The sequence below is a fragment of the Ctenocephalides felis genome, unplaced genomic scaffold (genome assembly GCF_003426905.1).
Source record: "Ctenocephalides felis isolate EL2017-DRISC unplaced genomic scaffold, ASM342690v1 CF-g0.4_SCAFFOLD_01170, whole genome shotgun sequence".
In the NCBI taxonomy this organism is placed as follows: domain Eukaryota; kingdom Metazoa; phylum Arthropoda; class Insecta; order Siphonaptera; family Pulicidae; genus Ctenocephalides; species Ctenocephalides felis.
The window spans coordinates 83423084-83438662 of NW_020537324.1; positions in this window are offsets into that span (position 1 = coordinate 83423084).

Here is a 15579-nt window from a genome sequence, read left to right on the forward strand (position 1 = left end):
GTTATCCCATTTTTGCATTTTTTTAATTTGTCATAAGATTTAAAATGACTGTTGAAATTTAAAATCAGCAAAACAGATAATAAATATAAAGTTAAATTTAAATTGATTTTTACAAAATAGCAATGACAAATAATAATATTAGAAATTAATACTTTAAATCAAACTATTTTGGTTCACTTCAAATTAATTTAAAAAAATTAAGCATATAATAATTATTTTAACTGGATGATCTAGTTCTTAATATTTAATGAATATAATAATAAACTAATATTATTATTATTATATATTTCACTTCAAATTATTAATGTTTAATTAAAAAAATTAAACATAATAATTATTTTACCTGGGTGATATAGTTTTTAATATTTGTTATAAATTAATGAATAAAATAATAAACTAATATTATTATTAATATATATTTCACTTCAAATTATTAATGTTTAACTTAAAAAAAAATTTAAACATGTAATAATTATTTTCACTGGATCATCTTGTTTTTAATATTTGTTATAAATTAATGAATAAAATCATAAACTAATATTAAAATTAATAAATATTTTACTTCAAATTATTAATGATTAATTAAAAAAAAAATTAAACATATAATTATTTTAACTGGGTTATATTTGTTTATGGACAAATTAATAAATTACTAAATAAAATAATAAACTAATATTATTATTAATATGTAATTTACGTCATTTTTGTTACTAAAAATAATTAGTAAAAACTAATAAATAATTTAATATATAAATTGCAAAACTATTTTTAAACACAAAGACGTAAGATTTTACGCAAACCAAATTTTGGCAAAATACTTATAAAACATTAAAGATTAAATTTATTGTATTTATTTTCGATACAATAACGAAAGAGACAACTTAAAAACATACACGCACATTATATATATATACTATATATATATATATATATATATATATATATATACAATATATATATATGTATATATATATATATATATACACGTATATATATATATTATATGTTAATCTAAACTACTAATTTAGATAAACGTTTCGCTAATTGTATTTAAATTTCCAATTGTGTCTCTTAATTATTGTTTAACTTTCGACAAAAAATGATATAATACTATAGAAATCTATAAATATATTTATTTATCACGAAGTAATCAAAAAACAAACGAGTCAAGTGGGTTTCCAAAATCAATATTTGTATGTCTTCGATTGCAATTAAGAAAAAATGTACAATTACGCACTAAAAGCCTATTTATAAATAAATGAGCAAATGTTAATTTTACGACATGTTAATTTTTCAACTACTGTATATAGATATTCGAAAAAATAACCAAAAAAATGTCCTCAGTTGAAAACAATTTAATTACACAGGTCAAAGTATAGAGATAATTTTGAACTGATTTCAAAATTCAATAAAAATTTTAGCACTTTTTAATCGATATATATATATATATATATATATATAATATATATATATATATATATATATATATATATATATATATAGTTAATTATGAAATTGGAAAAGGTCATGGTTAGAAGTCATTTTGCCTCTGATAAAGTCTTGTCATAATATTAATATAAAATATATTTGTATAAAATTCATATTTTGATTATATTATAAAATGCAAATTATTAAACTAGTCGTGTTTATACAATTTTTGGTAAATATTAAAAAGTGTGATTCAGATTATTTTATATATGTCACATACATATAAAATGTATCTACAGAACGAGTAATAATAATACTATTAAGTAACATATATTTTTATAATTTATTCAAAAATATTTTCTTTTTTTCAATTTTTGTTTAAATTATTTTCGATATACAAAAAAATGTTTATTCAAAAACAATTATTGTTCGGACAAATCGGATGTTTGGTTCTCTCAAAAACTCAATTTGTATTTTCTGCACTCTTTGCTCCGTATGTCCGTAACGTCTGGACCTGTCTTTGCCAAAAACTAATTAGCACATCCCCCTATCAACAGGAATCGAATGTTTTTTGAACCATTCAAATCGGTCGATCTGTGCGCCCGAAAACGTCAACGAAAAATTATATACACAAAACATGCACACACATCCATTTTTTCTGAAGTATGCCAATATGTTCAAAAACCTCTGAAACCTGAAGATTTTCAAAAATTTTCATTTTCGATTTCATTTATTTCATTATAAATTTAAGGAACATTAGAAGTTGAACAGCCAAAATTATTTTATTATTTAATTATTTATTTTATTATTAAAATAATTTTTATTATTTTCAAGCTTAGAATCTCTAAAACAATGAAATTATTATTTTATATATAAAAATGAATCGCAAAATGTGTTGGTAAGCGTATAACTCAACAACGCCTAGACCAATTTGGACAATTCTTTTTTTAAAATGAGAAAAATCGAATAATTGCCGGGAAAACCGTAAAAACGGCCCTTTTCTTTTTCACATACAAACGTTTTCTAACTAAAATGTAGAATCAATTTAAGCTTTATTGCTATTATATAAAGTTCATATTAAATTACAAGTACTCACTGTATACTCTTTCTAAACGATTATTCGAATTTTGATAAATCTTTCTGAAGTTTGTTAAGGAAATTTTATAGGATGTATGTGCAATATTGTAGAAATAAATGGAAAAAATGGTAAAAAACGGCATGTCATTGTTTGCATTGAAAACAAATGAAAACTATCATGTGCCAAAAATTTCAATTTACTCATGATTCTAGACAATATTAGAATATGTATAATAAATTTATGATTATGAATAAGAAAAATGAAATGTCTACATTATTATTTCCGAAAAACAGCTGAGATGTGCCAGAAATTGAAATAATATAAAATACAGTATATGTAAGGCAGATTGAATGATACACATATGAACAGGATATGACAAATTAATTCACTTAAAATATGAAATTAAGTATTAATCATGGCCGGTCCTACCTTTAATGCGATGCATGCAAAAAATACGAGCGCACGCGTTAGGGGGCACCAACACAAGATTCGGATACTAAATTTTCAATATAGTTTTATCTGAATGTCCTAAGTGTGACAATTTGTAATTAAAAATATTTTTAAAAAAATCTATAAACGAGAAGCTAGAAATTTTCAAAAATCATAAATTATTCTTGTTTAGTGTTAATGTATGTTTTAAATAATTTTTACTTAATAAATTTGTAATTATTTTAGAATTTTTGTTTGGTGATACAGAGTTAGTGTCAGAATAAATTAATTATTATCTATATAGAAAAAATTATATATTATCTATATAGAATATATTACTGGTATGTATTAAAGGTAATTTAACCCTTTAACCTGTGTCAGTACAGAAAATCGCAAATAAATTCCAATAAATTCGCCTAATGAGTTCTAGTACGTCCGTCCTCCTGTCGCCACACTAATAGCCCTTTTGGCCTAGGACGAATTTCTATCAAAAACTTTTTGCCCGAGGGCTAAAATAAAGGATTTAGGTAATAATTGAAAAAATTAAATAATACGGTACCTCATAATACTAAAATGCTTATAAAAACTTTATAAGCGTTAGTCCAAAAGCGCGATTAAAATAACAAGTTTAATAAAAAGGATAATAATCTATTTGGAGCGCATTCCATAAATACTAAAGTATATTTAATTAAAACTTAATAATTGACTAATTTACGATGATTTATTAGACATCGATTTAGAATATTATTTTCTGTATATACTTTTGTTTTTTTATTGCCAAAATCATGGCACACTATAATCTAACTTGGAGCAAGTTTGCTCCACTATTCATGCATAATACTTTTAATACTTTACGGTTTATTAAATCTGTAAATTATAAATTTTCAATATAATCTAAAAAGAATATTTTAACTTAATTTAATAATAATTAATATGTTTCGAATTAGAAGTAGTAGAGCAGGTCTGTGTATTTTCAATGAATTTTAGAAATACTAAAATACTCTATAAACTTTAATGCTGATTCGATTTGTAATATTATAGAGATAATATAATTATATATATATATATATACAAATATACATGTAGTTAATTTTAATTAAAAATTGTTTAAACAATTATTTTCTATATTTGCATAAATAAATACGAACAAGTGCACTTGTTGCACTTAATTTATGTAATTTCCTGAATGAAAATAATAATTATAGAGAAAATTATATTTATTTAAATAATTATATATATATATATATATATAATTGTGACGATTAATAAAAAATTAATGGTTAATGCAAATGTGAGTCCTTGAATCACGATTTTTCGCGCGTTCAAATAAATATAAAATTAAACGTGCATTTTTATGCATTGAATAATTAAAATTATGTTTTAAATATTCATGATATATATATATATATATATATATATATATATATTATAAATGTATAATATATGTATTATTAAGTTATTTTTTTATGGTGAAACAAATTTTTTACCTAAAGTTTTATCAAAGTTTACCATAGATACTTTTCAAGAGTACCAGTTAAATTTCAACAATTTTAATATTGAACAGAAAGACAAATATACACTAAAATTACCAAATTTAGCCATAAATATAGATTAATTTATCGTCATTAACTAATCGTAAGTGAAATGAAGTCAAATTTTCAAATATTATTTTTCTTCAAAAGTGCTTTTCAGAAAACATTAATTATATAGATTCATCTGCAGAAAAATCTGAGAATGGATCGTATATAGTTGCTAAAAGTTTTTAATATTAAATAAAATAAAAATAAAATAATATTTAATACATATTTTTCAATGTAAAATAAAAATATTATTAATCTTTTTAACCTTAAATTTAGAAACACGTATTAGGTTTTTCTATCTAGGTTATTTATACCTATCATATATTGTAAATTACAATTTACTTATTTATTTCAATAATTAATCAAATTGAGACTGAAATCACAAACCTTCATATTTTATTCATGAACATATAATTTATAATATTTATTTATTTAATTAGTTATATTAATTATGTCAGATTTTGTTTTTTTATCTATTTAAATTTGATTATATTAAAACTGCATACGTTTCGAGTCTGGGTTTGACTCATCTTCAGTACTTAATAGTATGGACATCTGCATATTTAAAAACTGCATAACTATATAATATTTTTTATTTTATATAAGTTAATTTTTATTTTATATTAGTTATTATAAAAACTTATTTTGTTATATTTCAAATTAGCAAATAAAAACTTGAAACGAAAATTGAGATAAAAATTTAAAATCTTGATAAAACGTCCAATTATCAATATTTGATATAATCTTGTGTAAATTTACAAATAATTTTGAGAAGATTTTAAAACTTTAAACTTGAAAAATATCTCGAGAAATTGGAAAATTTTAACTTGAAAGTGTCCAAAATTTTTGAAGTAAATTTCTTTAGGCGCGACTAGGGTGTAAATCTGCACAAATGCAACGGAAGTGCGTTACGCCAGATAAGATAAGATAAGGATCGAGTGCCAAAGAATCGTCATTCGCTCTCGATATCATTTTTATACGGGTCGATTGTGATTAGTCGTTGGGTATGTGAATAGAGATCTGTCGTTGTATGCGTACTGATATCAATAAGGAAATTGACATAGATAGATAATAAAAAAACATTTTAAAATTACATCATAGTACAAATTTTGATTTAATGCAAAATTCCTGAATCAAAAGAATATTTTACCCTGTTCTTTGAAAGTAATAAAACAATTTAAACATTTAATGTTTTAAATTTAACTTCTAGTAGTAATATTGTAATTTTTTTTAAAGGTTGCAGAATATTTTAGAATTTGTTTAACATGCTGAATGATGGCACACATACAGTGTCGAAACGTACATAACAAGTAGTTAATTATTCATTATATTATCTTATATATAAAATTCTTTTGTACGGGTGTATAATTTGATACTTCTCCTAAACGGTTATTCGGATTTTGATAATTCTTTTTGGAGTTTGCCAAAAGAATTTTTTACGATTTAATAAACAATAAAACTATAGTAATATTGTAGAAATAAATGGCGAAAATTACAAAAAACATCATCATCGTTTGACATTAAAAACATTTGAACAGTCTGCTGGAAATGTCAATTAACTTGAAATTTGAATTTGGCTGCAATTATGATATTACCTAGATAATATTAGAATAAAATATACAAAGAATGTAATGTCTACATTGTTATTGCCGAAAAGCAGCTGAGATGTGCCAGAAATTAAAATAATATAAATTACAGTCAACAGTATTTGTTTGGCAGATGAAATTATATAATTCTGTTCAGTAAATAACGCAATAAGTCCAAAATTGCACAAACATTATTTTTAAACTTATGCATGTCGCATTTTGGTTTACTTTACTAAATTATTTAACAATAAAAAAAAATATTTCTACTTATTAGAAAAATGATTTAGAATTTTGTTTCGTGTGTCAAAAATTCATTTGTTTGGCATTGGATATGGAATATTTAGCAAGTTGATCTTTGATTGAAAAGTAGATTTTACAAATTAATTCACTTAAGGTTTGAACATAAACAATAATGTTTATTAAATTATTAGAAAGAAACATGTACTTTAGAAATTTTAATTGCTAAAAAGCAACTAATATATCGTACGTGATTATGAAAATAATAGACTAAATTATTGAAGCAATTATGTTGTGTTGTAAAATCAAGTGTGATATTGTTTTTTTACCGTAGATACTATATTATTTTTTTCGGAATTTTTTATACTGCTTATGCTAAGACCATAAATAAATCACAAAGGCAGAACATCAAATAGGATATTAAAAAGTATAGGATAGGATATTAAAAAAATTTGAACTTTTGAATTGCAGACGTGGGTACAGGACAAAGTTTGTCGGGTCATCTAGTATATATATATACATAAAGTTAAGAATGTAAAATATGCAATCCTAAGCCTTCGTTTATCGCCAAATAGAATCTAAAAACACATTTGTAGGCATAAATTTCAAAAATTTCATTTAGTGAATAATAAAAATTTATTCCTTATACATATATATATACATATATATATATATATATACATATATATATATATATATATATATATATATATCAATTTCCCTATCTGTGCGTTTCCTCGTGAACGCACGTTCTTTCCTCTCCATTCAGTTTAGTACGAAACTCGGAGCGGTCGACAACAGAACAAAAGCTTCTGTTTTATTAAATTTTATTAAATAAAATTAAAATAAATTAAATAAAATTGTGGTAGAAATGTTTTAAACAAATCAGTGAATAATTAAGGAACAATATTTAGTCTAAATTTTATTAAATTAGTGCTTTAATTGAGCCGGGAAAAGGACGGAATTCGATCCGGTGAGTAAATGGATAAAAGATTTTTTTGATAATAATTGATGATTTAATGAAAAATAATGTTTAATTTTTGATTGGGTTAATATATAGTATATATATTATTGCATAGTTATATTTATAATTATTCTTTTATTAAAAATGTGTTTATTTTATATTGTATTCATATAATTTGAGTAAATTAATATATATATATTTTAAATATTTTAAAATACATTTAAAGACATTTTTAATTTTTCAATCTAATTTGTTTTTTGAAATATTGTTTATATTAATAAAAATACATAAAAATAAAATTTAAACACATTTTTTGGTTAATAATTTATAGTATTGAAAGTTTAATGGGAAATATTTTTTTTTAACTGGGTTAATAAATAGTATGTACATATAGTAATGAGTGTTTAATTTATAATTATTTTTATCTGTAATTAAATAGTTTAAGTAAGTTCATATATATTTTTAATATACATATTTATATTTGAAAAGAAAGTAATTTTATTCATTTTAAACAAAACACGTAATTTTTTGTTTTTCTTTTTTAAATTTTATTCTGCAATTTGATTAAAACATGTAAAAATTAATTATAAATACATAAATAATTTTTTTTTAAATTTTTTATTATCATTGAATTTTTTTTATTATCATTGAATATTTTTTATTTAAATTAATAATTATAACTAAATATTTTGTTAAATATATTATTTTTCATTATAAATTCAACTTGTATAAATATTAGTTTATTAAAAAGATTAAAAATCTACTTTTTGAATATTTTTTGATCTTTAATAATTAATAAAATAATAAAAAATATATTTAAAAATTATGAACAATAAATATATTTACAAATAAAAGATTTCAAGTTTTTTTTAGTTTGTGATTTTAGTCCACAATCATTTTTTTAACAATAATTTTAAATGAATAAATCTTTTAAATGAATAAATCTCTTTCGTTTAAATTTTAAATTAAATTATATGTTTTATTATTTAAATTAAATTATATGTTTATTATTTTGAACTAACCTAGGTTAACTGTAACTTAACATTTGTAATATTTAATATATATTATTATTTTTTCAATTTAAATTATAAACCTTATTAATTTTATTTGACTAGTATATTTATATAATATATTTTTATTATATAAATATACCAGTCAAATAAAATTAATATTTTGAAATTTAAATTGAAAATTATAATAATATATATTAAATATTACAAATGTTAAGTTAAAGTTAACCTAGGTTAGTTCAAAAAAATAAACATATAATTTAATTATTTATCTGACTATATAGATACACTAACAATAAGTTTTTTTATATTATTATTTAAATTAATAATATGCTCAAATGCTTTCCACTACAAAAATATTTGAAAGTAAATATAAATTTTAACTAATGCAAATTTTAAATGACTAAATAAATAGTTAAATAATTTATTAAATTATTTTCATAGCTGGATTAATTTTACAGAATTAAAATTATAAAAGAAATAAATAATATATATTATATTGGTTAAATATAGAACATTATATTCGAGTTTGATCATCAAAATTATTACAAAAAATTTAATTAAAATCAAGCTTTTGTATAAATTTTTGAGTTCACATTCAAAATAATAAATATTGTATAAATCAAATAAATAATTCAATAATTGAATAAAATTTTAATTGTAATAATTTGAATTAAATAATAATATTAAATATTATGAATTGCTTGGATTTATTAAATACTAGAATATTCGTTAAATCAAAAGTTAATTTTTAGGTTGTTTAATTATTTAATATTGATATGTATAAATATTTAAATAAATGTTGTATTAATCATTTTATTGCATCTCTTCCTAAAAAAAATATCTAGTCATCGATAACATTTTTCCAATTAATTGATAACAATAAAAAATGCGTAATAATAATTTTTATCAGTAATTAAATATTAAATTGATTTTTTTCTCGATTGCAGGTGGCGAGAAAAGTTTGAAAAAAATATTTCAAAATGGTTAAAGGTGAGTGAAATTATTATTATCAATAAATGTATCATATTATAAATTATTAAGAAAAACTGTCGTGAAAAGATATAAATTATTATTATCAATATATGTATCATATAATAAATTATTAAGAAAAACTGTCGTGAAAAGATATAAATTATTATTATCTATAGGTGCATCATATTATAAATTATTGGGACAAAAAACTGTCGTGAAAAGATACAAATTATTATAATCGATAAATGTATCATATTAAAAATATTTAAGAAAAAAACTATTATTATCAATAGATTACCATATTATAAATTATTAAGAAAAAAAAACTGGCGTTAAAAGATACAAATTATTATTATCAATAAACGTATCATTTTATAGATTATTTAAAAAAAACTATCGTAAAAAGATACCAATTATTATTATTAAAAAATGTACCATGTTATAAATTATTAAGAAAAAAACTGTCGCAAAAAGATACAAATAAATTTAATTATTAAAATAAATTTTAAAAAAATCTGATCTGGTATTACGGAATTTATGTGAGTTGTAAAAGCACAAAAGTTCTTAGTAGATATTAAAATAAATGCATAAATAAAGATTAATTTGAATTCATAATTTCATGTAGTTGTATGCAACTGTATATTTAACATAAGTTTAAAATTCTTCAAATAGTTTTATAGTATTTCTAAAATAATTCAAGTTATTATAAATTTGAGACAAACACTAATGTTTAGGGTTTTCAATTAAAAAAATCAGAATTAAAAAAAAATTAGGGTCAGAAATTAAAGACTTCAACATTTATAAATTTAATAGTTTTATAGTTTTTCTCGAAAAATTCAAATTATTTTAAATTTGAGAGCAACCCTAATATTAATAAGTGTTTTGAATAAAAAAACAATCAATTAAAAAAATAGGGATCAGATATTAAAAACTTCAACATTATTAAAATTCTCTAAAAGCACAAATCGAAATATACAGTTTATTTTGTTTTAAATACATGTTTTTCAAGCAATAAATTTTTTTAATACTTGCACCTATTTTATGCTGAAAATTAGCAAATTTACGGTTTTTCTGTATCTTTCAAGCAATATAATATACTATTTTCTTTATATTTATTACTAAAAAATTGCAATGTTGTATGTTTGTTTATAAATGACTGTATATATTGCTCTACATGCTAATAGCTGTCCTTTTATTATAATTTTTACATATTTTAATTATAATTTTATGAAACAAAAGTGTGAGGAATTAAATTTCCAATTAGATTTTTAGCAAAGTGATTTTTATATGAGGTGAAAAATGAGAAATTAATATCGATTTTGTGTGGGTTATACCAATGACACACCTTTTGTATAAACATGATATATATATATATATATATATATATGAATAATATATATATATATATATATATATATATATATATATATATTAGCAAAATAGCTTATAGTGCAAATAGCCCGAGTTATTTTCAGATTAGTCTAAGCAAAATCAAGCAAATAAATTTATAGAAACGACACACGAAAATGTGCATCTCACAATTATATATATAAAATATATATATATATATATATATAAGTATATATATATATATTATATATATATATATATATATATATATATATATATATTCATATAAATTCTAAGTACTTCAATATCAATATTAAATTTGATACATCTTCTTGCTCGATACAAAAGCATTTTCAAAGAGTATCCAATTCTATTCAAAACCGATAAACATATTACTATCTAAATTTCGCTATCATAATTGCAAAATATGTATTATTTTATTTATTTCTTTATTTATTTATTTATTCATAAGCAAACCATAGTCAATAATATTAAATATTATTTTATTTCATTATTGGTTATATGTGTGTGTTTTCTTTTTTTTTTTTTTTTAATTCATGTTAGTGCAATTAATGATAAAAATAAAATAAATTATTTAAATAAAGTTCGTATGCCAACCACAAAAAATAAACAAAACACACATTTTTATTAAAAGAATTAAAAATAATAAACTAAAATTAAATGGTCTGACTGAGATAAAAAAAACTCTATATCAATAAAATAAAAAAATATTTAAAAAATAAACATTAGAAACTGCTTATATTTATAATCATTTTGTATCTATACGACAACGAATCTTGCTGTAAATTTGCCTTCATTAAAACATATATCGATTAACATTGTTATATGGTTTTTGTGATTTTTTTACTATAATTTATTCATTTTATTTAATTTTTATCAATAATGTTGCAAATGATTATTTAATAATGAATTGTATTATTATCATAAGATATCCATACAAAGTCCTACAGCTACTTACATTTCCTTTATCCTCGTGATTTGACAAAAAATCACAAAAAATCACGTGGGAGAGGGAGAAATCTAGTTAGATCACGTGTATTTATTTTTTATCCAATTTTTCAAAAAAAAAAAACAATTTTTGGGGATATTTGGTGGGAAAAGGTGAGGTATTTTTAAATATCACCAGACAATGATTCAAAAAACTTTCTGCTTGTGTTGACAAAATAATTGCTTTTGGAAAAAACAATTTTTTTGTCAATATTATTTTTTTGTATATCGAAAATAATTCAGATTTCAATTTTAATTCTGGCTAAAATTTTAAAGCTCACTTATATACTTTAAATAAATAACTTTAATTTTGTAATTCAGTTTATATAATTCTCATGAATAAATATTAGATAAATGTTACAGTATCTATAAACTGTTTGAAAACATTTAATATTCCTCGAACATTTTTACGGTACGGGAAGTTCCAGCAATTTGCCTTAAAGCACGATGCCATGCGCCCACTTTTTGCGATTTTATATCATTATCCCATTTTAAATTAGAATATTAATTTAATTTATTCATAATGCACTAAAAGTGCATACATAAACCATTAGTTATACATATATAATGCATTTGCAACATTTATCTCAAACGAGCAAAATCAGAAAGCATAAGATAAATAAATATATAACGTGATGGAATTTGGAAAAGTAATATAAACATTCATATATATATATATATATATATCTTGAATTGATATATATATATATATATATATATATATATATATATATATATATATAATTATATAACTAAATGGATTTATGCAAAGGTAAACAAATCATTTTTTGTTTACACTTTAATTCCGGCATCTTGTAAACTGGTTTTGTAAAATGCGAAGGTTTTATTGAAAGTAATACAAAGTTCAATTGTTATAAACAATTGGAATCGTCTTCAGTAGAAAAAAACTTTATATATATACACACATATATATATATATATATATATATACAGGGCCGGTCCTGCCTTGCATGCGATGCATGCAAAAAATGCGGGCGCACGCCTTAGGGGGCGCCAAAACGAGTTTCGGAAATTAAATTTATAATATAATATTCATATTTTTTATATAAAATCCAGAATTATTTATATAAAATATAGAATAATTAATAAATTATAATAAACAATCTAACTTAATTAGGAATACGGAGACACAAAAAGTATTTATTTACATTTATTCACATTTATTTTGCAATGTGATATCACTAGAAACAATTAACCGATTAATAACTCTGCAAATTAGTAAATAACAGCTTTGTTCATTGCTTAATTTACTTATTCAATATTTCAATTTTTTCTTTGTTTGAAGTTACCGTGGAATCGAAAAAGAAATTATCTAGTGTTCAATCAAATAAGCTCAAACCTGCGAAAGGTTAAATTAATTATTGGCCATTATTGACGAAAAATTACGAGCTGATTTAGTTGAAACGGAATTTTTTAAAAAATATAAACAAATTATAATCGGGAAAATAATAAATGGGGAGTCAGTGCTTAAAAAATGGCATGCTTATTCCGAGAAATTGAATTGTAACTTTTGCTTTTGTTGCAAATTTTCGCTCCTGAAAAGGAACAAATATGAAAAATGGAAGCAAAATTTACTTTGGAACGAAAATATTAAGGCTTTTTTTTATACCTAACGGTGTCGTTACTCTAAATTTAATAATTATTAACTATGCAGAAATAATACATATCAAATATAATAAGTTTGTTTTCAATATAGTTCAAGAAATGTGTAATTTCTTTGCATTTTTTACTGATGTTTGGACAAAACTTTAAAAATACATTAAAAATTTAACTTTAAAACAACAAACTGATACTCTGAATATGGCGGAAAAGCAAAGATAAATACAATTCGGCTCTTACGATATCAATAAGGAGAAGTTTACGACGCAATCTTGGATATTGTAAATGATAAACAATTAAATTAAAATTTAAAACATGCAACATAAAATACGAGTGTTATGATTGAAAATGAAAAGCTAGTTTTTTTGGCACTACTGGCATGATTTGCTCAATAGAATAAATCGCATAATAAATAAATAAAATATTTTAAAACCCAAATATTAATATTGCACATACGTTAAAAATAATTGAAATTTTAAAAATATTTGATTATAATCAACCCGCTAATCGCCTCGATTTTCTAAATAAATTTAAAATCAATATATTTTATACGCTTTTAGATTATATCTAATTTTTTGTGTACTAAATCCAGAATAATTAAACATTAATTTTTAAAAATATGTACATATTTAAATAATTTTAATGTTAAACTGTTAAAACAGTTAATATTAATAGGGGGGGGGGGGCGCTAGAAAAAAAGTTGCATGCGGGCGCTTAGGACCCCAGGACCGGCCCTGTATATATATATATATATATATATATATATATATATATATAAAAGACAAGTCCTAAACTTTTTTAATAAATTGATACATGTTTCTGTTCCTAATAATAAATCCAATAAATAAAAATAATTTGGTTTTTGTATATGTTTAATTACGACGTTTCGGAACTAGATACGTTCCATCAGATTTTTTTTGCTAAAAGCACTATTAGTGATATAAATATAAAGATCAATATTGCAGGTAAATAATCTTTGCCACTCAATTTTATTTTTATTTTTTATTTTTTAAATTTTATTTCATTTTTTTATATACCTTTCTTTACTTTTGTCCGGTGCATAATCTGTACCTTTATATTAAAAATCTTTTTTACTCAATATTTTGTATTCTTCCTCATTAATAGTGTTAGTCTATAAAAAAATTGTTTTTGGCAGAAAAAACTGATGATGAAACGTATCTAGTTCCGAAACGTCTTAATTAAACATCTACAATAAACATATTTTTTATTTATTGGATTTCTTGTTCGGAAAAGAAACATCAATAACTCAATGCATATTATATATATATATATATATATATATATATATATATATATTTGTATAAATATGTATTCTTATGTATGTATTTTTATGTTAATTTATTTTTTATCAAAAAATGATGTCCCATGGCCCAGAGTGTATAATTTGATAAGAAAAAATTGGATCACTGAACTGATAACCGAACCGAAATAGATTTCGTTAACAAAAAACGAAAAAAAAACATGTGATATTTTGTTTATTTATTACTTACTTATTGTAAGACAAAAATTAATTTACAATGAAGTATCTAAATCTCCTAAAAGAAAAATACACTAAATCTTAGTATTAGGGAATTTTTTTTAAAGCATATTTATTTATAATATATTCATTCTAATTAGCAGTACTACTTATTTAGTTGTTTATTTATATGTTTATTTTTTTTTATTGTGTTTAGTTTATTAGTTATGTCTTTTTTTTATTTGTTGTTATTATTCACAATTTATACTCATTTAACTCATAGATTCACTCTATATAATCACAATATTTAAATTCAATATATCAAAATTGAAAAGGTTTACTACTGGGTAACCTTTTAGATCTAAGGTTTAATTTTTCATACATCATCGAAATTACTGAATGTCTTCCTTTTTGTAAAGACAGATTGTAATTCAATAAAGAGAAATAAAAAAAAAATTTATAATAATAATAATAATAAATAAATATATTTCAGTAAATATAAATATGTACATAATATTTCTTATTTCATTCGGATTTTTACCCGTAGGTATATTATCCATCATATCTGGTAAAACAATACTTAATATTTAAAATATAAAAGTTGTGACGTAATTGTATGGCAAAAAAAAGAGGAAAGGAAAATTTTACTCTCAAAAATAATCCCATAGCAATATTTTTAATAGCATATTTATTTTTTCAAACTTTTTGACATATGATCTAAAGTTATTACAAGTAGATGTAAACTATTTAAGAAATATTATTATTATCAAGCACTAATACTAAAACTTTCAACTTTTTGATAACACTTACTATTAACTAGATCTAACGTTATTACAA